A 25,572-nucleotide genomic window follows, 5' to 3' on the forward strand; every position below is an offset into this window, starting at 1 on the left:
CCTTACATACTCTCAAATGTGCAGAGAGAAAAAACTGTCTTTTAAAAACTCAAGCTAGGTAATGTTTAATGACAAAAATATTTCTATAAGGTTGCCACAAATTTTAGTAAATTTCCTTACTTACACAAAATTGGAAAAGTATACCTCAGGAACAAAATTAAATGGTTGCATTTAAATCTTTTTTTTTTTTTTTAATGAAAGCAAAACAATGATTATGTACTTGAAGAAAAATAGCCTTTATAAAATATTAACACTGGTATTTCATTGCTTAAAATGTAGTAAGCTTTGATATAGTAAAAAGCCATTAAATAAAATACTGAAAGTTAAACTATGGTACAGAGTGGAGAACCCCCACTATATGCTCACTCTCACACATAATATCCCCACCCTGGAGGAAATACTCCCTTGACCAATTTAACAGGTTAGTCAAGGAATGAGACAGGAAGAGTGAAAGCAGGCCTCCAGCGACCCCCTTCCCTCCCTAACCCCCCAACACACATGCACTTGACTCCAACAGCTCCACCTTTTTTCTGTTTTACACACTGGAGCCTGGTAGAAGGTACCATTTGAAAACACTCTTGCTACTATAACAGTAGATCTTATAATGGTAGCACAGGGATCCCCCTAAAAAGGACCATGAGAACCCCAGAGGGTCCTTCTGAGAAGTCTGCAAAGTCAAAACTATTTTAAACTAATACCAAGTCATTAATGCCTTCTTACTTTCATTCCATACTGAGTATATAGCTGCATTGAGGCTACACATGATATAAAAGACTGAATACAAAAGGAAATTTACAGTCTAGCTACGAAAAGCCAAACATTAATGAAAATTGCACAAATGTAAAACACCACACAGCTCACTAACTTTCTTGTTTTGGAAAGCAGTTATTTTTCATAAAATATATTTATATTAACATATAATAGGCTTATTATTAATTTAAGTGAATTTTTAAAATATCTTAAGTTTTTATCTTTAATATGACAAACATCAATAGACATAATCCACAAAACAAACTCTTTGACGTCTTCAATAATTTTTAAGTATAAAGGGGTCTAGAGAACAATAATAGACTAACATCTAAAAATTCATAGTAAAAAACCCATACTTACATTCATGCCATACACAGTTATTACACGTCAGCTTTAAGCTAGGTTCCAGATGCAGGGGATAGAGCCAAGAACATGAGAGACCAGGTCCCCACTCTCGTGGAACTGTAGTCAAGTGTTGGTATACAGACAACGAACAAAAGTCAAGTGTCAGCTAGTCAGGAGCACTCCGTAACTATTATAAATAAGAAGGAGACATGGTGGGCGAGCATGGGGCTGGGTGACCAGGAAACGCTGCTCTGAGGCAGCATCACTGAGGAGGAGACGGGTCGCGCCAGAAGCCAACCTCAGGAAGACCCAATGGAAGAGTGTCCCAGGCAGAGCCCTTGGGGCTCTCCCCAATGTTACCCTACCCATATTTCAGCCTCCACTCTGCACCACCTTCAGTGTCCTGCTCTTTAGTCGCATCCAACCACTCCTTATTCCCAACATGCCATGCTGTCTCTTGTTTCCATGTCTCCACATGTTGTTTTCTCTGTCTGAAATGGCCTCTGCTCGTCTTTCTGTCAAACTCATACAAAACTCAGGCCAAAGCTCCGTGAAGGCAAAGGGTTCTACTCCCGGGTCCCAGGGCTGTGCCTGCTGACACACTGCTGGGATTCAAGCAACCTCTCCTTACCTCCTGGGACTTTCCCTCTATACCAACAACCTCTACTAATGTCATCATGCAATTGTATTTTTGTAGGCCAAGTTTGACTGTAAGTCCTGTAAGACGTATTTGAATTCACAGTACCAAGCACAGTGCCTGGTTCACAGTCGTAGGTGCTTAAAACCTATCAAATTACTAAATCCTTGAATCACATTTTTAATTTTAACTATAATTATTTTTACATTTAATCCCTTAAAGGTAGGAGTTATGTCTTATTTTTCTATCACCCACTGAGTCTAACACTGGGCCTTAAACATCACACCTACTCTATAAATGTTCATCAGATTGCTGAACTAAATTCACCTGTAAAACATTTTAAACACTTCACAGCCATTTTGTAAAGGGCAATATTCTCAAACAGGAATATCCCGTTCTATTTCTAACCTAATGTACCAGACAGTGGCTGGTATCCACATCACGGTTCTCAACACCTAGGTCAGTATTTAAGGGCAGCAAAGGCTCCTTGTTAGACATTGGACTATAGTAAAAGCCAATGTAGTGAATGCCAGCATTCTAGCTGGCAACTGCACACACAAGCAAAACAGGAAAGTATGACCCCAAAATTATTTAATTTAGAAGAGTGTTAGTTATTGTTTCTCATCAACGGGGCTGATTTCTGTTATGTGAAAGGCAGCTCTACTACACAGCAGCTGTTTACATAATAAACTCCCTTAACCCCATCACATTCTTAATTTTCATGTGCTCTGAACAGTTTGTTTACTAAACTTTTCTAGCCATTCTCTTCAGTTGGCTATTCAGTGTAATATACAATGCTAAAACAGCAGGTCTAATCTGTGCTATACTGTCTGAGTTAAAATACATACAAAATTGGATAAGCTAACAAAAAAAGATACAGAATGCCCCTTCTAAAGCAGCTATCAGAAGGTCAACATTCAAATTTTGTTTATTTAGTTATCTATCTAGCTAGCTAGCTATCGAGTAAGTTTATTAAAGTTGGGGACAGTGAAACAAGGTAGGCCTGGGATAGAAGAGGGAAAGCTATCTATCTATCTAGAGAGTAAGTTTATCACAGTGGGGACAGTGAAACAAGGTAGGCCTGGGATAGAAGAGGGAAAGCTATCTATCTATCTAGAGAGTAAGTTTATCACAGTGGGGACAGTGAAACAAGGTAGGCCTGGGATAGAAGAGGCAATAGGAAAGCCTAGGCAGGCCTGCCTTGGCTCTCTAGAAACCTTACGGGAAATAAATGAGAGGAGGAAAGGGAGCCTTGGAGACAGGTTCAGGGGGTTAGCCCAGGAAGAACTACTGCTGCCACTGCTCCCCTGGTTGCAAGTCTCCTGAGGACCCTTAGAGTTTAGGAGATGCATGCTTGTAGGGGGGAGGGGAAAGAAAGGAAGGAGGGAGAAGACAGGAAGAGAGAAGGGAAAGGCATGGGCTCCTCGGTGGAAGAGCACATCTCAAACACACCTCAAGTTTGTTTATTTTTTTCCCCAAGATTCAAGTTTTAAAGTGATTTAACCATGAATCATGTGTGGGTAGTAGCTGCTTCCATTTATTTCTATCAGCAGTCATAATAAAAGTGATTTTGCAAAAACAAAAATATTTATTACTAGCTAATTTTGAAAACTGTTGTGACAGGGGTGTATATATACAGCAGGTTTTCAATAACAAACACACGCTATTTCTCTTCCAGAGTCCTACAGCAGTAGGGTATCTGCCACACGTACACAGGCACCCTTCCCAGCCGCCAAGGGCTTATTCTCTACACTGCAGATTATAAGGGCCCTTTGCTTCTCTCCATTCCCCTTCCTGGGGTCCTTTCAAGGCCCATTAGAGCTCTTAGAGAACTTACAGGAAAATAAAGAAATTTAAATCTAAGACAATAAATATTGCAGCAGGACAGAAACTATAACAACGATTTTTTTAAACCATTGTTAGATGGAAAATTTGGAAATAATTTTCTTTGGGATTATTTCAACTATCCATGCCATTATTTTTATGGCCACTAGTAATAACTGATCATAATTTTAAATGACCCTAACTAAATATGCCTACAGATTTAAAGGTAGCAAAAAGTTAAAACCTTCAGGAGCACCTATGTTTTAATGTTGAGGTCTTGGTCCTGCTATACAGTAAAAGTTTATCAACATGTAGTTGTATATAAAATGACAAACATCCTCATCAATAAAGGGACGGAGGGCCTATACTAAATCAACCTGAAGATGGTTTTTGAAGGGCAGGTTTCATGGACCCTGAATCTGCACAGTCACTGAGGCCCCATACTGAGAAGGACCCTACATCTGGTTTAATGCTATGCTGTCAGCATCTTGAAATTCTTAGTCATTTTTTAATAAGAGCCCACCCCCACTTTCATTTTGCACCGGACTCACATGATATAGCTGGTCCTTATGGGTCCTCTGTGATTCTACAGAAGTACACCTCTATGGTTCCAGGTACAATGATGATTAAAAATAAATTAATTTAAAAAACTGAAATGACCCATGTTTCCTTAGTTTCAGAATAATAACTTTCAGGACAATTTTCTACCTCTATCAAAAAGAATCAAATGTACCCTGAAAATAACTCAAATGTTAGGTATTAAATGTAAGTATTATTTGGGCTGTCATTACAATTCATGTCTTCAAAGTAGAGAATCTGAAAGGATTAATACTAAGCAAAGAGCAAACAGCTGACTATAATCAGTATCAAAAAAATAATTCCCTTTGTCTCCTAGTCACTACTCTCTCTCAAACGCCTCTATGTCCTTCCTAGTTTCCATTTCTTTTTTAATAATTCTCTTACAGAAAAACATTTTTTTCTGATATGCCCAATATCTCTGATGTCAAGAATTAAAACCAAATGTAGAGCTATAATGAATCCAAATAAACCATTACGCACAGCAGTGCTTTCAACTCATACATTCAACACATACTCGGACAGAGCAAACAGAAGAGGCTCAATCGGTAGCCACGGGCTCCAGGTAAAAGAGCCAAATAGAAAACAAACACCATTCCAAAGAAGAGTTCCGAACAACAAAGCCATTTTCATACACCAGGATATGAGCTGCAGGAACAGTGCTTTATTAATCTCATGTTACCCCATATATTCTGCATAAGCTGATACCACTTTATTTTTTTTATTTTTTTTGCTGATACCACTTTAACTGACCTGATTTTTTGTATAAAAAATTCTATTTTGACCTAAGCTTATTGTGTAGATATCCAAAGCATCCACACTGCAGATTATAAGGGCCCTTTGCTTCTCTCCTTTCCCCTTCCTGGGGTCCTTTCAAGGCCCATTAGAGCTCTTAGAGAACTTACAGGAAAATTAAAAAAAATTTAAATCTAAGCCAATAAATATGGCAACAGGACAGAAACCATAATAATGATATTTTTTAAACATTGTTAGATGGAATATCGGGAAATAATGCTCTTTGGGATTATTTCAACTATCCATGCCATTATTTTTATGGCCACTAGGAATACCTGATAGTAATTTAAAATTACACTGATTAAATATACCTACAGATTTAAAGGTAGCAAAAAATAAAAGATAAACTTGCTAAAGAAAGATGCAGAAAAAAGTAAATGAAGATATAAAAGTAAAACAAAACCCTACTTGTAAGTCAGTCAATGCACACAGACTGCCACATAAATAAATGTACAAATGAAGATCTTAGTTTTGAGAGGGTAGAAGGGGGTGTAGATGGTGATGGAGGGAGATGTGACATAGGGTGGTGAACACACAGAGCAATACAGAGATGATACATTTTGGAATTGTGTACCTAAAACCTGTATAATTTTATTAACCAATGCCACCTCAATAAATTCAATAAAAAGACGTTTTTTAAATCTTAGTTTTAATAAAACTAGGTAACTGGATTTCTGAAAAACTGGGCTTTATAATGAGAAGCCTCATATGACAGCATTGTATATATAGGTTATATGTTGTATATGGTATGTTGTACATGTATAATGCTCTTTACTGTGGTAGATTCAGGGGTTTGCTTCTAGAAAGTTTTATTCTGTTCACTGACAGGGAAGAATGGGGAAGTGCCTGTAAGAAAATACATCTGAATCTGACAGTATCCCTACCATATCTAGTGCCTCCTTAGCAACCATGGGCTTTCATTTCCTGTGTCTTGAAGATGCAGCCAGCATTCCTCTCTGTCACCCTAATAGGTATACTCCGTATCTCTAATGAGATCTTCATTGCTGCAGTTATCACACTCCAGTATTATTATTTACTTAGACATCTCTGCAAAATTGTGAGCTGCTTGAGGGCAGAAAGCATACATTATTTAATCGTTTGTCTTTTCAACATCTAGGACTGTGCTTAAAAGTGCATAATAAACACTAATAAAATGTTTGGTAAATGAACAAACAAGTGATTTTGTTTAGTTTGGCTTAAACAATCAATTAGTGAAGCAGAAAGTTGGAATGAAAGAATGAAATTCTTGATTTTGACTCCTTTCATTCCAAGGTAGAGACAACCTCAAGCAACAGAGTTTACTTTCAATATACATAAAGCAGATTGCAAAATGTCCCCCAATTTTCATGACCACTTCTTCAGATAAAGAACCTCCAATTTTTTGTGAGGCACATGGACCACAAGAATAAAATAAATTTCTCAGTCTCCTTTGCAGTGAAGTTCTAGTTGATAATAATGAGAAGTCTTGTGTGCCACTTTTAGAAGTATCTAAAAAAGCACCAGAGCATGCATGCCCCTTCTCCTCCTCCATCCTGTTGCGTGGAACATGAATGTGATGGTTCAAGCTCCATTTGAGACCATGAGGATGAAGACTAGGACCTGCGATGGCAGATGAAAAAGCAAGAACCACCAAGATCCCAGAAAATCATGGAGCCACCAAACCAGCCATGAGCTGTCTATGTCCAGACTTGGACACAAGAGAAGTACCTCTTCCTTGCTCTAGCTACACTTACTCTAGGTCTCTGTAACAAGTACTAATAACTAATCCTAACCTAACAACACATGCAAGGAACCCAGGCATCCCAAGCCAGGGAGAATAGAAATGACCAGAGCTAGACCTCACAGAGGAAAGCGAAAATGCCAAAGCTCTGAAGAAAACAAGGACCCAGCAGCAGGAATTAGCAGGGTCCACTTCCAGGACTACACAGTAGCACAGCACTCCAGGAGCCTGCTTCTTTCCTTCTCATCCCCAAGCAATCAACTTTCTGTCCCTTTCACCTCCTCAGAACGCCTATGGAGGTCCTGGCCAATGGTGCAGTGGATAGAGCGTTGCCCCGTAGTGCTGAGATTCAATCCCAGGGTCCCTGGCTAGAGCCTGAGGGAGCCAGCTCAACCCCCAGTCAGGGCACATATGACAAGAGATCAATGGCACAACTACGTGGAACAAGTTGATGCTTTTCTCTCTCTCTCCTCCACTTCCTCGCTCTTAAAAAAAAGAATGCCTATGAATAATCAAGCTTTTTTACTCTCTCATGGCATCATGTTAGACTCAGTGCCTTGTCTCAGTCTTGGAAGTTCAATTCTTAGGAACAGAGACAAGCTAGCCAATCTTGCTTATCTTTTCAAGCCAAGTCATATCACAGCAGCTGCTATAGGCCTGGCTACCTAGGGTCCTGTGTTCATTTCAGCAGGGTACAACATGTGACCACCAAGAGCACCTCTGAGCAGGCACTGCAGGAGTCAAGTAGTTTCCTCTGGAAGGTGAGGTAAATATGGCCAGTGCTGTAACTGATATACCTCATATACGATGGTCAGAATCTGTTTAAACTGCAACCTGCGAATGCAAGACACAAATAGATCTGATCTAAAATTCTGAACCCCACTTGAAACATTCCAAGGGTCTGACCTGGGATTTTACCCATGTCAGAATTCAAATCCAAACTAGTACTTTTAAAAGGATGCGGAGCAGAATGAGGAAGGTCGTCTTCTAATGGAGAGAAAAGAAGCTAAAATTACTCTACTTTCCCTGATACACTACATCACCTGAGAGAAATGAAGTCTGTATCTTCCAAAACAACAACAACCAGGGATCCAATCTAGAAACTGGTATTTCCTCTCTTGTGGACTTTTTCTAATTAAGTGGTCAAAAGTCATTTTTAAATAAACACAACTACAGAAACAAGGAGGTTATTGTACTGCCATTACCTGCATTTGTTCCGTGAGAGTTAACAAGTCTTGAAGCCTTAGCTGTTACACATAAAGTTGAAAGGCAGATGAGATTTTACATTTGCCAAGCTATTGTAGTAGTCATTAGTGCCATCCACCAAGTATGTCTGTTCTCTTTGCAGGCACATGGTAGATTTGCACTTCTCCATCTCCTTGAAGAATGGGTTAGCCATGTGACTTGCTTAGGCTAATGACGTGTGAACAAATGGCATACCTTACTTCCTTCCGCACAGAAGCTTTAAGAGACTGCACAATCTGCCCTGCTCTATTTCCCTGTGACAGTGCTGGCAACCTTCAAGGCAGCCACTTCGAGCTCCCTAAGCATCGGTCCCAGAGGGGTCTGAGGCAGAGCAGAGTCCACAGTCAACCAGTAACAAAGCCAACAAGTTGTGCTGTTTTAAGCCACTGAGATTTGGGGGTTGTATATTAGTACAGCATAACTCGTCCTACCTTGACATGCACAAATATGAATGCCTACATATTTATAATTATTTAACCACAACTATTAACGTAAAGACTTGTTTTCAGTATTGTAATGTCTTTTGATGTTAAAAAGAACAGTATTAAATAAACAAACTTTAAAACAAGGGAGACCTGATTAAGCTCTGAAGTTTAGCTGGAAAAATGTTTGTCTAGAAGAGCCAAATGTAAGCACTTAACGCTACTTGTTTTGAGATTGCCAAAATGTTAATAATTACTGAGGTGAGAAAGTGAGTACATGGGAGTTCAGAACACGAGTCTATTTTATATATTTGAAAATTTCCACAACAAAAAGTTAAAGAAACAGAGAAACACACAAAGAACAAACAATCTGAAAAATCTTAAAAAAAAAAAAATTTAAGACCTCGGAAATAAAGAAATTTTAAAAACACTATTAAAATACTGACTGGTACTACTTAGAGAAAAGTTGTAGAAATGAAGTGTTTTAGGGCTACTATCAATAGATGATAATAAAAATCTGAAATGCTTCACTGTTTTTCAAATAACCATCTCCTTAATTCTTAATTAAGTCTAACTAGGTATTTTTCATGGGTTCCAAAATTAGAGGATATTTTAGAGGAAAAGTACATTACAGCTCATTTAGAGCGACTTTGATATTATTACTCATATGGAAATTCAGGTCTGGTGACAGGCAAAGTAGAAACTAAAACCTCGGCCCTTTGACTCTTCCTTCATGCGGCTGCTAACCTATTTAACATTATTCTGATGATTTTACTCTCAACATCCAGCAGAAAGAAGCTCTCTTCCCACTGCAATTCTGCTTTACAGGTCAGCTATGGTGTTAGCTATATTAAGTGGGAAAAAAAATCACACCACTTGCTGCTTAAAGAAATGGAAATTTACTGACTCACAGAACCTTATCCAGGAGTGGGGTGGAATTCAGGGCTGGCTTAACCTAGTAGTTCCAGCTCCACCCTCTGTAACTCTCTCAGCTCTGCCACCTTCTTGAGCTGGTTTCCTTCTTAGGTTTGATGACAAGACTACTGCAGCAGCCCAGAGCCTCACATCCACATGTGACAATGTCACCACAGAGAGAAGTGGCCTCGGACAAGGAAAAAAGTCGTTCCCAGAAGCTTCTGCAAACCTTCCTCAGCCTAAAATGGTAACCTGCCTATTTCTAAATCAATCCTTAGCAAGGGGGATGGGATTAACATGATTATTTGAATTCAGGGTCCCCTATGATTGCCACACAGCAGGAAGACAGGCCATGACTGGGAGAGAACCACACATCACGACCAGGACAGGCAGTGATACCTAATCAATAGCCTGAAGAGCCTTGGGAAGTTAAGGAGTTACTGCACTAACTCTGAATAAATTATATTATTGGTGTGTGTATGACAGAGAGGGAGAGAAACATGGTACTAATATTTTAAAATATGCACAGATATTCTAAAATTAATAAAAATCCAAATTTATTTAAGAGTAGTAGGTAATTCATAATTTTTTAAACAGCATAGGCCAATGCAATACCAGGCTACCTGGGTTTGTGCCTGGCTTTGATACCTACTATCAGGTAGAGGTTCACCCAAGTAGTTACCTACACCACAAGATTATTTTGACAAACAGCATGTAAAGGGATGAGATCAGACACAGTATAAATTGTATTGAGTGGAGCACTAAATAAACTCCAGCTATTATTTGTTTCACAGACGTAAGTTACTATGATGTGGAGAAATTTTTTACGTTGAAAGGAGACATTTCTTTTTAGCTGCCCAGCATCTATCTATTCCCCTTCCTAATTTCATTCTGGAGAATTACCTCTACCCTACCTTACATAATTTTGCTAAGACTGTAAATCGATGTTATCTACCTTCCCACTATAGAGGTTAAAGGATTCTTGGAGGTTCCTGAACCTAAGTCCCTGTATACCAACCACGACTTACACTCAGCCAATCAGATGTACTCTCCAAAAGTCTCATAAGCAAATAATCTGCAAAGATGAAAGAAACGGGGAATTCATTCATACCAGTGGTGACACCCTGATCAGATCATTCTTGGAATTCTGCTTTCCAGCTCCCCAAAACTGCCTAAGTTTCCACTTGTTTCCAAGCTTGGTACCTTGCAGATAGTTCTCTAAGTTTTCAATTTCAATTTCTTTCCAATAAATTACCTCCTGCTTAATTAGAGAGTTGGATTCTACTGCCTATAACCAAAGAACCCAAATAAGAAATGACCTAAGATCAGGCCCTGGAATATAGCACGGAGGCACTGTGCTAGGACTCAAGAGGATGAGAAAGTCTTAGAAAGATGTTTTAGAACGTACAGGGAGTAGCCAGAAGGCTAAGATGTGATGAGAAATGAAATAAGGTTGATTCCAGTGTGGATGTGAAGGAGTTTGCCCTGGAGAGCTGAAGAACTGTGTTGTGAGGGGAGGGAAAGAGCCCACCTACTTCTCATCGAAACTTTCTACCTGGTGAAATGCTGGGGCAAGTGTTTTTGAGACCTCTCAACAAATTCAGAGTTCAAGTTCACTGCTGCTATCTATACGAGAATATAAAAGGGGAGATTTTCCCCATCTTACTCTCAGTCTGTGGTAGAAGTCCTCTTCCCTAGTTCAGTATACTTTAGTATATAGAAGGTTAAAATTAATAAGGAAGCTATTACAGCTCAACTGTATTTAAGAGCAGATAACCAGAGGTGAAAGAAGAGTATAAAAGTTATCCAGATGGCTTGGGTTCAGGTTTAAGGTCCTCAACAATTTTTTCCAAGAATTCTATTTTTACTCCTCCAGTCTACATCACTAGATTCCCGTCTACTTTGACTTGCCTACCTATTTACACCTTCCTGCCCAGTCTTGATCAAGGTACTGTTTTTAGCTCTTATTGTGAGTATCTGAAGAAAAGGAGTTTTTCCTGTTAAGGGTTCATATACACTTGACCTGACTTCATGCTTTTCTCTGCTCTGACATAATCTTCTACCTCTGTATTTAAACTCAGACTCCTAAATTCTCCCTAAACTCAACCTCCGTTTCCTGTCTTCATAGTACCTCTCTCTGCAAAATACATACCCCTAGCTTCTTCCACTGCTCAAAATGCATTGCAAAATTGACTTTTTTTGAAATGCTTACCAGCAAATCACATCCAGCTGGTGGTTTCTTTCCCCTCTAGCCTAAGAATCATATCCCTTTATAATATTCTAACACACACACACACACACACACACACACACACACACACACACACACACACATTTGAAGCTACTTTCATCTGGTCCAGAAATATCTATAACTTCCATTTATACTAAAAAAAATACTGGGATGGAAGAATTATTTTTCACTGTAAACTTTTTGGTACTGTCAGAATATCTTACCACACACTATTTCTATTTTTAAAAATCCCATTATTTACTAACGCAAAAAAAAAAAAGTTACCTTACTCTACTTATTCTCTGGATAATATTTTTATGCATGTGAACATTACAGCCCTAAATTCCTAACCATTTTTGTTTAGTGTTGATTGGAGGGTGGTGAGTAAAAGGCAGCAGCTTGTGGCCATAGGTTTATGGTCTGGTTATGATGCTCTTCTACATTTGAAAGTTTAAGGGAAATCTGAAGACCTTTTTCAGGCTCCTGAGCCCTCAGAAAGTGATACTGCACATACTTCCAGGTCCCAGGAGCTAGCGTGACGGGGTTAGACACTGCCACTTCTCCTAAGTCTGGGAGTTGCCAGTAAATCAGAGCAGAATAGGTCAGGGCTCCGACTGAGCACCTCTGTGTGTGTGGGTGGGGGTGTGGGTGTGGGTGTGGGTGACATGAATCCTGGGGACTCCACCCTGTCTGCCCTAAGCAAAAAGTCCAAATCTTTCTACATATTATTTTATTACTCATTGTTAAATGACAGTGTTTTATATAGGATATTTTCCATAATATTATAATAGCATAGTATAGTTAAATTTGAATTATGGATTAGTCGAAATCTGCTACTGCATTTAGGTCCTACTCTCAAAAGATTTATCCTTATAGTCTGAGACTGATGTTTAACAGGCACATTCCGCCCTTCCCCAGTGTGCTGGCGTCAACACTGGAATCACCATCTTCTTTACCCCAAACATCACCCCCAGTCCTCTGTTGGCTGCAACCCATAAGCTGCCTTCTAACACTATTAATGTCTTCAGTACCTGGTGATCTGCCTTCGGTCTCAGCGCCCAATACCAACTTGCCTATTGATACTTAAATTGACACTTCAGTCCAAATCAAACCCAGAGAGACAAGCCCAACTACAATCTCTGACCATATGGTGCTTAGAGTCTCCCGCCCTGACAAGCCTGCTCTTCCCCACCTACTTCCACATCACCTGTCTCCCACCTAAGCAGGTTTCCGGTTTCATGTGCTTAACTACCAACCTAGAAGGGCACGCAAAAACCCCCTCACCTGTTGGGCCTTTCAGCCCTTTTAATCCCTAATCCTAGACAAGTCCCACTAGTCATATTTTCTGCTTCAACTCCCAGGACATGAGCATTACAGAGAAAGTACCGAAACAGGGCTGGCTGAGTCCACTGTAAACCTACGATAACTAGCACAACAGAGCCCTTACGTTTCTCTCTGATTCTCTCCTGTACACCCCTCACTCAATACGTGCACTCACTGACCACCTGACTACAAAGCCTCACCTCCCAGATGCAAGTTCCCACCATCTGGCTTTCACTTCACACTCCCTTTGTTCCCCCCCCCCCCCCCTCTGAGTCCTTTCTTTTCAAGGAGCATGCCCTCCACTTGTCCACTTAATTGCATCCCTTTCACAGATACCACTCTCCTCCCCTTCACTCACCAACCAACTCTACCAGCCCTTTCTCTCAAGGTAACTTTCAGGTCAAACTGTGCCCGGAGACCAAGGTTTGGTCCCTCTCCTTCCCCCCCCCCCCCCACACACACAAAAAAAATTCATAGAACTTGAATTGCCCACATTTAAAAATCAGGACATTGAACTTGAATAATCAGGATTTCTGGCTTCTCGGGTAAAAGAGAACCCTCTGCCACCAGTGAGTGGGCGCACCTAAACAGCAAAATCCTAGGAGCTGATTATGATCACCCCCTTTCAGTAGCACCACAATACCCTCTCCTGTCCCATCAGACCCACCTGACTCTCATCCACCTTACTTCCCAGGCTCTCATTGGTTACACTCTACTGCTTATGAATAATAGGCTCTGCTTCTTCCTACTCTAAAAAAATTTCCATTAACTACCCCCAGTGCAAGCTACACCCTCCCCCTTCCTCTCCACAACACTTCAATGTACTGTCTACGCTTGCTGTCACCACTTGTCACCATGCACTCACTCCTACCCCTATAATATGATTTCCGATGTTACCTCTCTGCTGAAACTACAGAGAGCAGAGAAAGCAAAGGACGAAATCCTTTCACATTCCTTCCCACCTGCTGGTGGCGACATCAATGCCCATCATTCTTTGTAAGGCCTCCCCCCTCGGGTTCTTGACTCTGCCCTCTTCTAACTCTCCAGCTGAGGAAATCACAGGACCCCCCAACAGCTAGACACCTGAAAACACCTCTGAATGCCACACAGGCCCCAAACGGTCAGCCTGCTCTCCCCTGTAAGACGGCTACCAGCCAGCTCATGGCTCAGAGTTTCTCTCAGGGGGAAAAAACAGCAAAAAGGCTCACTCTAAAATATGACCAGAGTCTTGCACCTCTGAAGTCAGTAGACTGAGTTATTCAACGTTCACTGATCACTTCAGGTGGTAGGCTCTGGTGCTTAGGCGGCCAGTAAAAGAAGTCCCTACCCTGCTAAAGTAATTCACTGGCGAGAAGGGACACAGGTGAATACACTGACAATGTCAACATGATACCAGGATCTGACAGAGAAAAAGAGCCGCAGTAAGGGAAAGCCAGGGACGGCGGAGCAGCTTGCTGAAATACCAGAGCTGTGCTCGGCCTCACACAGGTCCACTACCATCACTTTGGTCCAGGCCTCCTGCAAGTCTCCTGATCGCTCCCCATGCCTCCCTCCTACTCCCACCCTCTCAACCAAACCCACTCTCCACAGCGCAGCAGGGGGGATCTGCTCAAAATTGGAAACAGAGCTCCCTCACGCTCAGAACTTTTCAATAGCACTGACATAAGGTCCTGCATATGTCACATAATGCCTTTCCTCTCTTCATCTCCCACCACCTTCCCTCGCACCAATGGCCTTTCAGCCACACTGATTTTTCAGTTCCTTAAACAGAATGAGTTCTCTTTTGCTACATGGCCTCTGCACATACTATTCTTTTTATCTGGAATCCTCTTACCCCCACTCTTTGTATTAAAATACTTTTGACCTCTGGGTCTCAGCTGAAATGTCATTTCCCCATTTACTTAACAGTCCCTATTCCTGTCTGACCTATTAGGTTGTATAATTAACAAGGACAGGCACCAAGTTTCTTTTGTTCATTTTGTATACACAGTACCTGGCACACAGCAGACACTCAATAAACATATCTGCTCAATGAGGATCTAAAAGATTGTTTCCTTCGCTAGGGTCCTAACCATCAATGTCCCTCAGGTTTACTTCTCAGCCCCCTTTACCCCTCCCTGTTTTCATCATCTCACTACTGACTCCCAAAATCACGTTCCACAGTTATGATGCCTCAGGTTAGTTCTACGTGCAGTCTCTCTCTGGTCAGAAAGAACTGCAGCTAGACAGGTCTCAAGACACTCATTAACTATCCTTAACCAAACTCTCCTGGGTTTTTTCCATTGCTGTTCGTGGTGGCATCTTCTTGCAGGTCGAGTGACTGACTTCCCTCTTTCCTTTACCCACTGAAAGGAATATCTGATTCCATCTCTAAAAATGCACCTGTGTATCCCTATATACACAACTAATTGTACTAGTACATTAACCTTATTTTCTACATCTAGTCTTTTAAATTAACAAACATCCACCTATATGTACATTAAAGCTTAATTCTGATCATAACAATCAATACTTATCAAAATCCTTCAACAGCTCCTTACTACCTTCCAAAAAACATCCATACTCTTCTGCTTGTTATTGAAAACCCTAAACCCTAGCAAGCTTGCCAAACCTATCCTAGCAAGTTTATCCAGTTTGGTGGTTAAGACCATAAACTCTGGAACGAAACAGTCATTTAAAAATATAGAGGATCAGGTGCAGGTTCCAGCTTCACCACTTAACTTCTCTGCACTACAGGTCCTTTATATGTATAATGAGCATAATGTCAGAAAAATACTGTTATAAAGATTAAATTAGGCCCTGGCCGGTAGCTCAGTGGATAGAGCATTGGCCCAGCATATGGACATCCTGAGTTCAATTCCTGGTCAGACCATACAGGAGAAGCGACCACCTGCTTTTCTCCCCCTTTTTCTCCCCCTTCTCTCTCTTCTCCTCCCATAGCCAGTGGCTCAATTTGATCAAGTGTGGTCCCAGGTGCTGAGGATAGCTTGGTTGGTCCAAGTGCATCAGCCTCAGGTGCTAAAAATAGCTCAGTACTTGAGCACTGGTCCTAGACGGGGTTGCCAGGTGGATCACGGTCAGGGAACATGTGGGAGTCTGCCTTTCTATCTCCCCTCCTCTCACCCTAAAAAAAAAAAGGACTAAATTAACTAACATAAGTAGAACACTTAGAATAGTGCCTGGCACTGGCCACTGCATTTTGAAACCCCATCTCCAATTATCAATAGCCTACATCCCAGTCTATCAGAATCAGATCACTGCTCTACTAGTACTCCTCAAACTTTCCCTTCTGAAGCAAGAGCCCACAACAGGGGAAGTACCAGCTGATAAGATGTTACTATTATGCTCCCTCCACCAACTCAAGGGTATTTCCAGTCAAAAACTCTGCCACAAAGCTCCTTCTTCTCCAGGGGTGCTTTCATAACTCATGTACTACAATGACCCAAAGGTTTCTCATCAAAGGATTTCCAGTCCTGTTCAAAGACCCTTAGATTACAATTAACCATCCTCTCATTCCCCTCCCAAGTTTCATATCAGAGACCATCATACCACCATTTTCTATACCAAGTTCTCTTATGTCCCTGATCAGGGTAAACGCTGAAACTCTAGTGGGTACTCTCCCTACAACAGCCTACTACTTCAGATAGTGTTCCCTTTGCATGGAAATATTCAAAATAATTCGAATTAACTCTGCAGTCTTATTATGAGCAGAACATGGATTTCAATACCTGAAGTGGTCAGGTCTCACACTATGATAGTGCTACCTTCTTATCCTCTAAAAATCCCGGCTATGCACAAGGACTTGTAAAAACTGCTCAAGTGTTTACTGAGAAACATTCTAATTCCTAGGGGAGACTAAATAAGTTACAAAATTCCCAGAAATTTTCAATTACTATTTAACCTTAAGGAAAATAATTTATAAATTGTAATGTGTCATTTCCAAAGAACAACTCAATAACTTGGCATGTGGTTCTACCACTGCAATGCAAATTGTATTCCTTTTTATAACTTTTTGATACTTATAAAAAATTTTAATGGGAGCAAGTCAAAACTACCAATGACACAATAATAGCAAAACCCATGACACTCTAAACCTAAGACACTGTCTTTAAATCACCTCATGGCTCCCCAGAAGGCTTTGCCTAGGGTACCTCAGCATTTGTCCCATAGCTGAGGTTGTCAACCAAAGGTAACGTACCACCATCTATACTTAGATATCTTTACAGAACTAAAAGCAATTGTATGTTTTCCGTGTAACATTAGAAGTCATAAATTACAAAGACTTTAAAGGACTCATAAAAACTTATAACAATTTATAGGAGAAATGAATCACAAAATCAGAGATGCACTAACTCTCCTTAGTGTTGCTGCATCTGTCCTAAAAACAATCCCAAATATTCCTTCTCCTTAAGGACTTAAAGAGCTTCACATTGAATACAAGAAAACAACAGAAGAAAAAACTGAATGGCTGATCACTGATTTATGATTTCAAAAAGAACCCAGCAGTAATGCTCTAGGAAGTGCTAGTCACAGTGCAGTCCCTAGAGAGCAGACCACTTAGACCTCCTCCATGGGGAGCTAAGCTCAGAGACCAAGTACATGCGTTTAGAAACTAGGATAGCAATTTCACAGAAATCTCACATCTACTGAATCAAAGAATAAAAAACTGGGAGTTGTATAACATAGGTTTTATTTTGTTTTTGTTATCATTCAATTTTTATATATTTCAGAAAAGAATCGGACCAAGACAAAAGAAATGTTAAAAACTAGCCCTTCAGGGACATTTGCTTCTGGGAAATGGAGTTGATGCACTTTTCCCAACCCCTTGCCCGGGAACTACAACTAAAAATTCTGGACATTACAAATAAAACAAAAAGACTCAAGTGTGGGCAGAAGACAGACTGGCTAGGAACATCAGGCCCCAAGGAACAATACAATGGTGAGCTTCTGGGGTTTTATGTTTGTCTCATATACTCCAGATTTGTAGCTGAAGAAGCTGACAATCTACAAATGCCAACAGGCACAGACAAAAAAAAAAAAAGCCCCAACAAAAGCAGCTCTCTCTAGCCAAGGGACCAGAAAAGGGACATCCTAGCAGGACAGAAAACTCTTCGGAAAAATACTACTCTACTTTAAACAAACCACAGAAAAAACTGTGGCCCCACCCACATCAGCAAAGGTCAGCTGGGTAGTCTACACTTCCATATACTTGTCAGGCTATAACAAGGCACTGCTCCACATAGTGATGCTAAGAAGGCCGTGTAAGGAGCCCAACATCATCCTTGGCAACCTTCCACAACATCTCCCCTGGGACCCTGAACCGCTAACCCTACCTGGAAGTCACAGAACATTCTATCTCTCAGGTCAAAGAAGGCCACATTCTTTGATGAAATGGGATGTCTTCCTCATTTCTCCTAGTGGTAACAAGGCAGTACAGTTCCCCCCCTGGAGTGGTATCCCACCTCCCCCCACCCCGCAAAAAAAAAAAAAAAAAAAAAAAAGCCAGCTGAAACAGAGGCTTTAAAACAGATCCAGCATTTCATACCATCATATGAAACTATCCAGCTTTAATTTTAAAAAATCATTCATTATACCAAGAGTAAGGATGAACTCAAACTGAATGAAAAAGACATCTGTAGACACCAACACCAAAATGACATAGATGTTACAATCATCTGACAGTGATTATAAAGCAGCTTTGACAGAAATGATTAAATAATTTCAAGCACAAATAACCTCAACAAAGCAATAGAAATTATTTAAAAAATGAAAATTTTAGAGCTCAAAATTACCGAAATAAAAAGTTAAGTGGATGGACTCAATAGCAGAGTGGAAGGGTCAGAGAAAAGGGATGGAAGATAGAGCAATAGAAATTACTCAACATGAAGAAGAGAGAGAAATAAACTAAAGAAAAACAACAGCCTTAGGAACCTATGGGACCACACAGAAGATTTAACATTCAAGTCGTCAGTCTTGAAAAGAAGGAAGAAAGAAAGGCTGAAAAAACACTCAAAAAGTAATGGTGAATACTTCCCAAATTTGGCAAGAGACATAAGCCTACAGGTTTAGGAAGCTTCATAAGCCCAAACGTGACAAAGCCAAAGAAATTCACACAAAGACATATCATAATTAAAATCTGAAAACTAAAGACAGAAAGACATCCTGAGAACAATGAAAAAAGTTCTCAACTACTGAGAAAAACTTTGAATGACAGTGTATTTCTTATCAAAAACCATGGAAGCTAAAAGGAAGTTTTTCAATATTTTTCAAGTGCTGAAAGAAAAGATCAACACAAAATCCTATACTCTGAGAAAGTATCTTTCAGCAACGAAGAGGAAATCATGATGTTCTCACATGAAGGAAAACCAAGAGAAATGTCATCAGGAGAATTTGTCCTTGTCACCACTCAAGGACACACACAGCTCATAAACAACACACACACAACACAAAGACACATACCCTAAGGTTTATTATGGCTAAAGAAAGTTCTTAAAACAAAAATGAAAGAATACATCAAGAGAAAACACAGTAAGCAAAAATACAGTTAAATAGGCTTTCCTTCTCCTCTTGAATTTTCTCATTTATGTTTGACTAGGGAAGCAAACTACAACACTGTCTAACCTAATATGCTTCTAAATGTATGTAGGGAGAATATTTACAACTGTATTAAAATTTGGAAGGGTAAAGAGACATAAAGGGAAAAAACGTTTCTACTGAACAGATAAAATAGTAAACAATGACATTTTATATATATATGCATGCGCACATAATCTGGAGCAACCAGTAAAAAAAATTTAATTTTAAAAAATTGTACAAAGAAATACACTAAAAAACAATGCAGATAATTCAAAATGGAATTCTAAAAATTTCCTAAAGTAATCCACAGGAGTTTGGGGGAAAGAAAAACAAGAGAAAGAACATAGGGAAGAAACAAAAAAGAAAATGGCAGACTTAAGCCTTAACAGATCAGTAAGGACATTAAATGTAAATTGTCTAAATGCAACAATGAAAAGACACAGATTGGCAGAATGGATTTAAAAACATGAACCAACCATATGCTTTTACAAGAAACTTATTTTAAATACAGGCAGGTTGAAAGTAAAAGGCTAAAAAAAGATGCATCGTCCAAACAATTAAAGAAAGCAATCAAAGGGAAAAGAGCAGTCATAGCTATGTTAACATCAGTAAAGGAGAACTGAAAGCACAGAAAATTACTAGAGACAGAGGACATTATATAATGATAGAAAGGTCAATCCACCAAAACAGAACAACCCCTTCATGTGTATGCACCAGAGAACTGCAAAATACGTAAAGCTAAAAATGGATATAACTTAAAAGGAAAAAAAGATAAATGCACACATGTAGTTAGAAATCTCAAAACCCCTCCTCAACGGCTGCTAGAATAGCTAGGTAGAAAACCAACAAGAGTAGAGAACTCTATACCAAGGATCTAATTGATATTTATAGAATGCCCCGCTCGCTAACAGCAGAAAATACATTCTATCCAAGTGTCCACAGAACATGTACCAGGACAGACCATACATTGAGCCATAAAAGAGGTTCAACAAATTTAAAAGAACTGAAATCATACAGAGTGTCTTCCAATCAGAATGAAATCAAACCAGAAACTGAAAAGAGAATGATAATAGGAAAAATCCTCAAACATTTGGAAACTTAACACAATTCTAAATAATCAATGGGCCCAAAAATCTCAAGGAAAACAGAAATATATGTACCTTGAACTAAATGAAAATAAAAATATAGCACCTTAAAATTTGTGGGACAAAGCTGAAGCAAGGCTGAGGGAAATTTATAGTGCTAAATGCCCCCATAAATATAAACATAAAAACTCCTTAACAAAATACTAATAAATAGAATTTAGCAATATATACAAAAAAAATTATACACCATGACCAGCTGTAATTTATTTCAGGGATGCTAGACTGGCTCAATTCAAAAATCAATCAAAGTAATCCATCATATAAATAGACTAAAGAAGAAAAATCATACACCATTTCCATATGTTGGGAGAACTGGGTAAAGGATACATGGGGGTCTTTCTGAATTATTTCTTATAAACTACATGTGGATCTATAATTAAGTCACAAAGTTATTTTTAAGAGTTTATTTATTGACTTTATAGGAGGGAGGGAGCAAGAAGTCCCAACTCATAGTTGCTTCACTTTGTTTACTGCTTACTTGTTGCTTGTCATATATATGTGCCTTGACTGGGCAAGCTCAGGTTTTCAAACTGGAGACCTCAGAATTCCAGGTCGATACTTCATCACTGTACCACCACAGGCCAGGTCAAAAAAAAGTTTTGGTTTTTTGTTGTTTTTTTGTATTTTTCTGAAGTTGGAAACCGGGAGGCAGTCAGAAGACTCCCGCATATGCCTGACCAGGATCCACCCAGCATGCCCACTAGGGGGCGATGCTCTGCCCATCCGGGGCTTTGCTCTGTTGTGACCAGAGCCACTCTAGTGCCTGAGGCAGTGGCCACAGAGCCACCCCCAGCCCCAGGGCCAACTTTGCTCCAATGGAGCCCTGGCTGCAGGAGGGGAAGAGAGAGACAGAGAGGAAGGAGAGGGGGAGGGAGGGGTGGAGAAGCAGATGGGCGCTTCTCCTGTGTGCCCTGGCCAGGAATCGAACCCAGGACTCCTGCACACCAGGCTGACGCTCTACCACTGAGCCAACCGGCCAGGGCCAAAAAGTTTTCTTTAAAAAAAACAAAAAACTGGATCTTCACTGACTGCTCTAAGGGGTTCATCACCCAAATGTTAACACTTCAGAATGGATTGACCCTCTTAAAAACCCTTTATTAATCCTGGCTTTGTGCTAGACTAAATGAGGATACACAGATATAAAATATCCTTTACACCCTCCAACACCATATGATCAAGTAGACTGATAAACACAGGCACAAATCAACAGTGAAGGATTTCATTAAGGAGATGGGATGTGAGTAAATTCTTGAACAGGTAGCATTTCCACAAGTGGAGGTGCAGAGGGGGACATGTTAGGAAGAAATCATATATAAAGACACAGAGCTAGAAATAACAATGCTTATGGAGAAAGGCACACAATGCCTATGGTGTGCATGCTGTGAAACAGAAAATATAGAGGGAGAGGGTGCCCAAAAACCAGATAGAAGAGTTCAAATGTCACTTACTCACAGAAGCCTTCTTCACCAACCCAGCCAACCAAAAGCAGCCGCCCCTCCCACCCACAATCTCCCCAGCCGCTTTCCTTTTTATAGAATTTATCACAAGTTACAATTATTATGTACATATCTCCATGCTCATCCATTTAGTGCTGTCCCACCCCCTGGTATCTTGAGTATTAGCACTGGGTCTGGCATAACATAAGCACTCACTAAAGTATTAACTGAATAAATGAACATACAGTAAGTATCCACTCCTAGTTCTCTTCAATGCAGCTGCCCCATGCCTCTTGCTCCATTATCTGTCACTCCATTTACCTTGATCCCTCTCTGATCTACTGCCTCTTTCAGCTGATCTCTCCTCTCTCCTTTTTCCTTGCTCCTCCACTTCAGCCAGCTATTAACCCATCATAAAAATAAAAACTGTTTATTTTAAAAGTTGTTCATGATTGCAATGTTGTAACACTCTTCTGAATCACAACCAATTTAGCAATTGTATCCCAAGAAATCTATTACTGCAAAGAACTAAAGTTCTATGGTGTTACATAAGCATAACAAATGGGTATATTACATGAACAAACAAAAGCAGAAATAGTTATTTCTGTTGCCTTACTTTCCTGAATTTGAGAGCTTTTTCCCATAGCTGGATATTCCTATCTGGCTATTAAAGACAGCCAAGACCAGGGGTCCCCAAACTGCGGCCCCCTGAGGCCATTTATACGGCCCCCCGCTGCACTTCCGGAAGGGGCACCTCTTTCATTGGTGGTCAGTGAGAGGAGCACATTGACCATTTCATTAGCCAAAAGCAGGTCCATTGTTCCCATTGAAATACTGGTCAGTTTGGTGATTTAAATTTACTTGTTCTTTATTTTAAATATTGTATTTGTTCCTTTTTTTTTTTTTTACTTTAAAATAAGATATGTGCAGTATGCATAGGGATTTGTTCATAGTTTTTTTTATAGTCCGGCCCTCCAACAGTCTGAGGGACAGTGAACTGGCCCCCTGTGTAAAAAGTTTGGGGACCCCTGGCCAAGACAGTACTCACGGCTACGGAAGTCATGAAAAACAAGGAAAGACTGAGAAACTGTCACAGACCAAAGACTGGGGAGACACAATGACTAAAGGCAATGTAGTACCTTGGACTGGATCCTGGAACAGAACGTACTTATTAATGGAAAAACTGGTAAAATCCAAATAAAGTCTAGAATTCAGTTAAAAATATATATGGCACTAAAAAATAATTAAGATTCAAATTTATTAATATTTTATATTATTAAAAGAAGAAAGAGATGGGACATGCAAGTGAGCCAGGAGTAGAACTCATGCCAGGATAGTTAGGCCTTGAAGCTGAAAAGCTACATTTGGATCTACCTTCATTTTGGCTCTGGTCATGCTCTACCTACTGCTCTGAGAATTACCCTGCCTGCAATTGTTTGAGATTAACAAGCAGCTTTCACTTACTTACTAGCATGCTCATTTATACATAGTTAATGTTTTAAGGATGGGGTCACACATTCTTAGAAATATGTCCTTAGGTGATTTCGTTGTGTGTGAACATCCACAGGGTGCACTTACACAAACCTAGAAGGCATAGCCTACTACACACCTAGGCTATATTGGTACATCCTCTGCTTCATGTTACCTTACAGAACATGAGATTAAATCAAGCACCAGAGAAAATAATACAATCAAGAGATGCAGTGAACACCAGATGTATGAGGCTGCTGCTGGCTTAACATAGCATACTGTTTTATAGCAAACTTTTTATAAGTAGAAAAGAATACACTATAAAATAATGATTAAAAAGTATAGTATAGTGAATACATAAACCAGTAATACAGTCATTTATTATCATCAAGTACGTACTGTACATAATTGTGCTCTACTTTCATATGACAGGCAGTGCAAGTTTCCTTACACCAGCATCACCACAGATGTATGACTAATGTGTTGAGCTACAACTCCCGAGGACTACAACTTATGAGGGTTATGACTTTACTAGGCGATAGGAATTTTTCTGCTCCATTATCATCTTATGCGACCATCACTGTAAACGCGGTCTGTTGTTGACTAAAACTTTGTTATACAGCACATGACTGTACTCACAAGCATTCATGGAGTGCCTACTGCTTTACAAGCACTTTCAAGTCCCTGGGATACATGGCTGGAAAAGGAAGACACAATCTCTGCTCTCATAAAGCTTACACACTATTGGAGAAGCCAGGCATTTAACAAGTATTTGCATAAATGGTAAATGCTCCCAAAAGTTTTACAGCCTGCTTCTTCTTAAAAGCCCTACCAGTCCATCAGAACATTTGTTAAACCCAGTTATTACTGGTGTTCTGAATAAAGTTTTCAATGTGAACACAAATCAGCTGAGACGGATCTACCTGTGATCTGTTAAGTCACTTTAACAGATGCTAATTGAGTTGATATGGTTTGGGACCTGAGAGTCTCCGTTTCTTCCACTCCCAGATGACAGGGATGCTGCTGCTAGTTCACTAACCACACTTGGAATTAGTAAGGCTCTGAAGTACCATGGAAACATCCCTCAAACTATCATGGAAAATGCAAGCTCCAGAAAGGCAAGGGCATTTTGTCTCTCTTTTTCACCACAGTATACATACCAGAACTTAAAACTGTGCCTTATGACAGATGGCACTCAATGATTACTTATTTACTGAAAAAATAAATGGATGTGTGGTCTAGACAAGCACTGAGCGCATCTGGCTACTGAACAATTGAACTGTGGCTAGTGCAAGTGAGGAGTTGAATTTTTTAAAACTTAATTTTAATCAATTTAAATAGCTACATGTGGTTAGTGCCTACCATAATAGACAATCCAGGTCTAGACACAGATGTGATGTAAAGTGTGCTGGAATAACAAGGCCTAGGTTTGATTCCCAACTCTGCTGCTTAGCTTGTGACCTGTAAAGTTCCAACTTCTTAGGATCCCAACTTCTTCATCTGCGAAATGAGGACAAGACACTACCCCACACACACCTCTCAGGGCTCTTGACAGTAAGTGTTATAAATCAATGCACTAAGCATAAGGTATGATTAAGCTGACATTCTCTGCCCTCTAGAAACAGTCCACAATCCCAAAGGCTACTAAGCCTATCGCCACATCTCCAGAAAATGCGAGGCGTTTGGGTGACGGTTTGGTTAGCTGAATGGCTTTGAGAATCAGGCCAAGGTCATAAGTTTGGAGGAGGGGGGAACCCTCACTTAGCAAGGTTGACCAGGTAAGAACGGCAATGACAATGCAAATCATCACAATTCCTGGCAAATCTTTAAATGGGCATTATATTGATTATGGATGAGCAAATGACATTTCATTCATTCATTCATTCTTCCAGGAAGGGCTGCCACATTACTAATGCCCGCTACACATCCACACACATTTGCTAATTCAGGACCTGGTTCTCTTCGCGCGCAGAGGGCCGGGAAGCCCCCAACCCCCTGCCGCCCGCGCGTCCTCCCCTTCCCCGCCGTGCCGACCCGGAGAGGACCAGCCTGGCCCCGGGCTCCCAAGTACCACACGGCCGGGCCGAACCCAGGAGCCATATTTAGCTGTATTTCTGGTCAATAAAACAAACTTCCGTCTTCTAAAGAAAAACGGTTCTAACT

At 40.1% G+C, this 25,572-nt stretch overlaps 1 protein-coding gene across 1 annotated transcript in view; it reads right to left on the minus strand.

Annotated features, from left to right (window-relative positions):
- GALNT1 (polypeptide N-acetylgalactosaminyltransferase 1) overlaps nt 1–25,572 on the minus strand; it is a 106,707-nt gene that overhangs the window by 80,743 nt on the left and 392 nt on the right. The gene's annotated exons all lie outside the window — the stretch shown is intronic.

The sequence above is a fragment of the Saccopteryx leptura genome, chromosome 11 (genome assembly GCF_036850995.1).
Source record: "Saccopteryx leptura isolate mSacLep1 chromosome 11, mSacLep1_pri_phased_curated, whole genome shotgun sequence".
Taxonomy (NCBI): domain Eukaryota; kingdom Metazoa; phylum Chordata; class Mammalia; order Chiroptera; family Emballonuridae; genus Saccopteryx; species Saccopteryx leptura.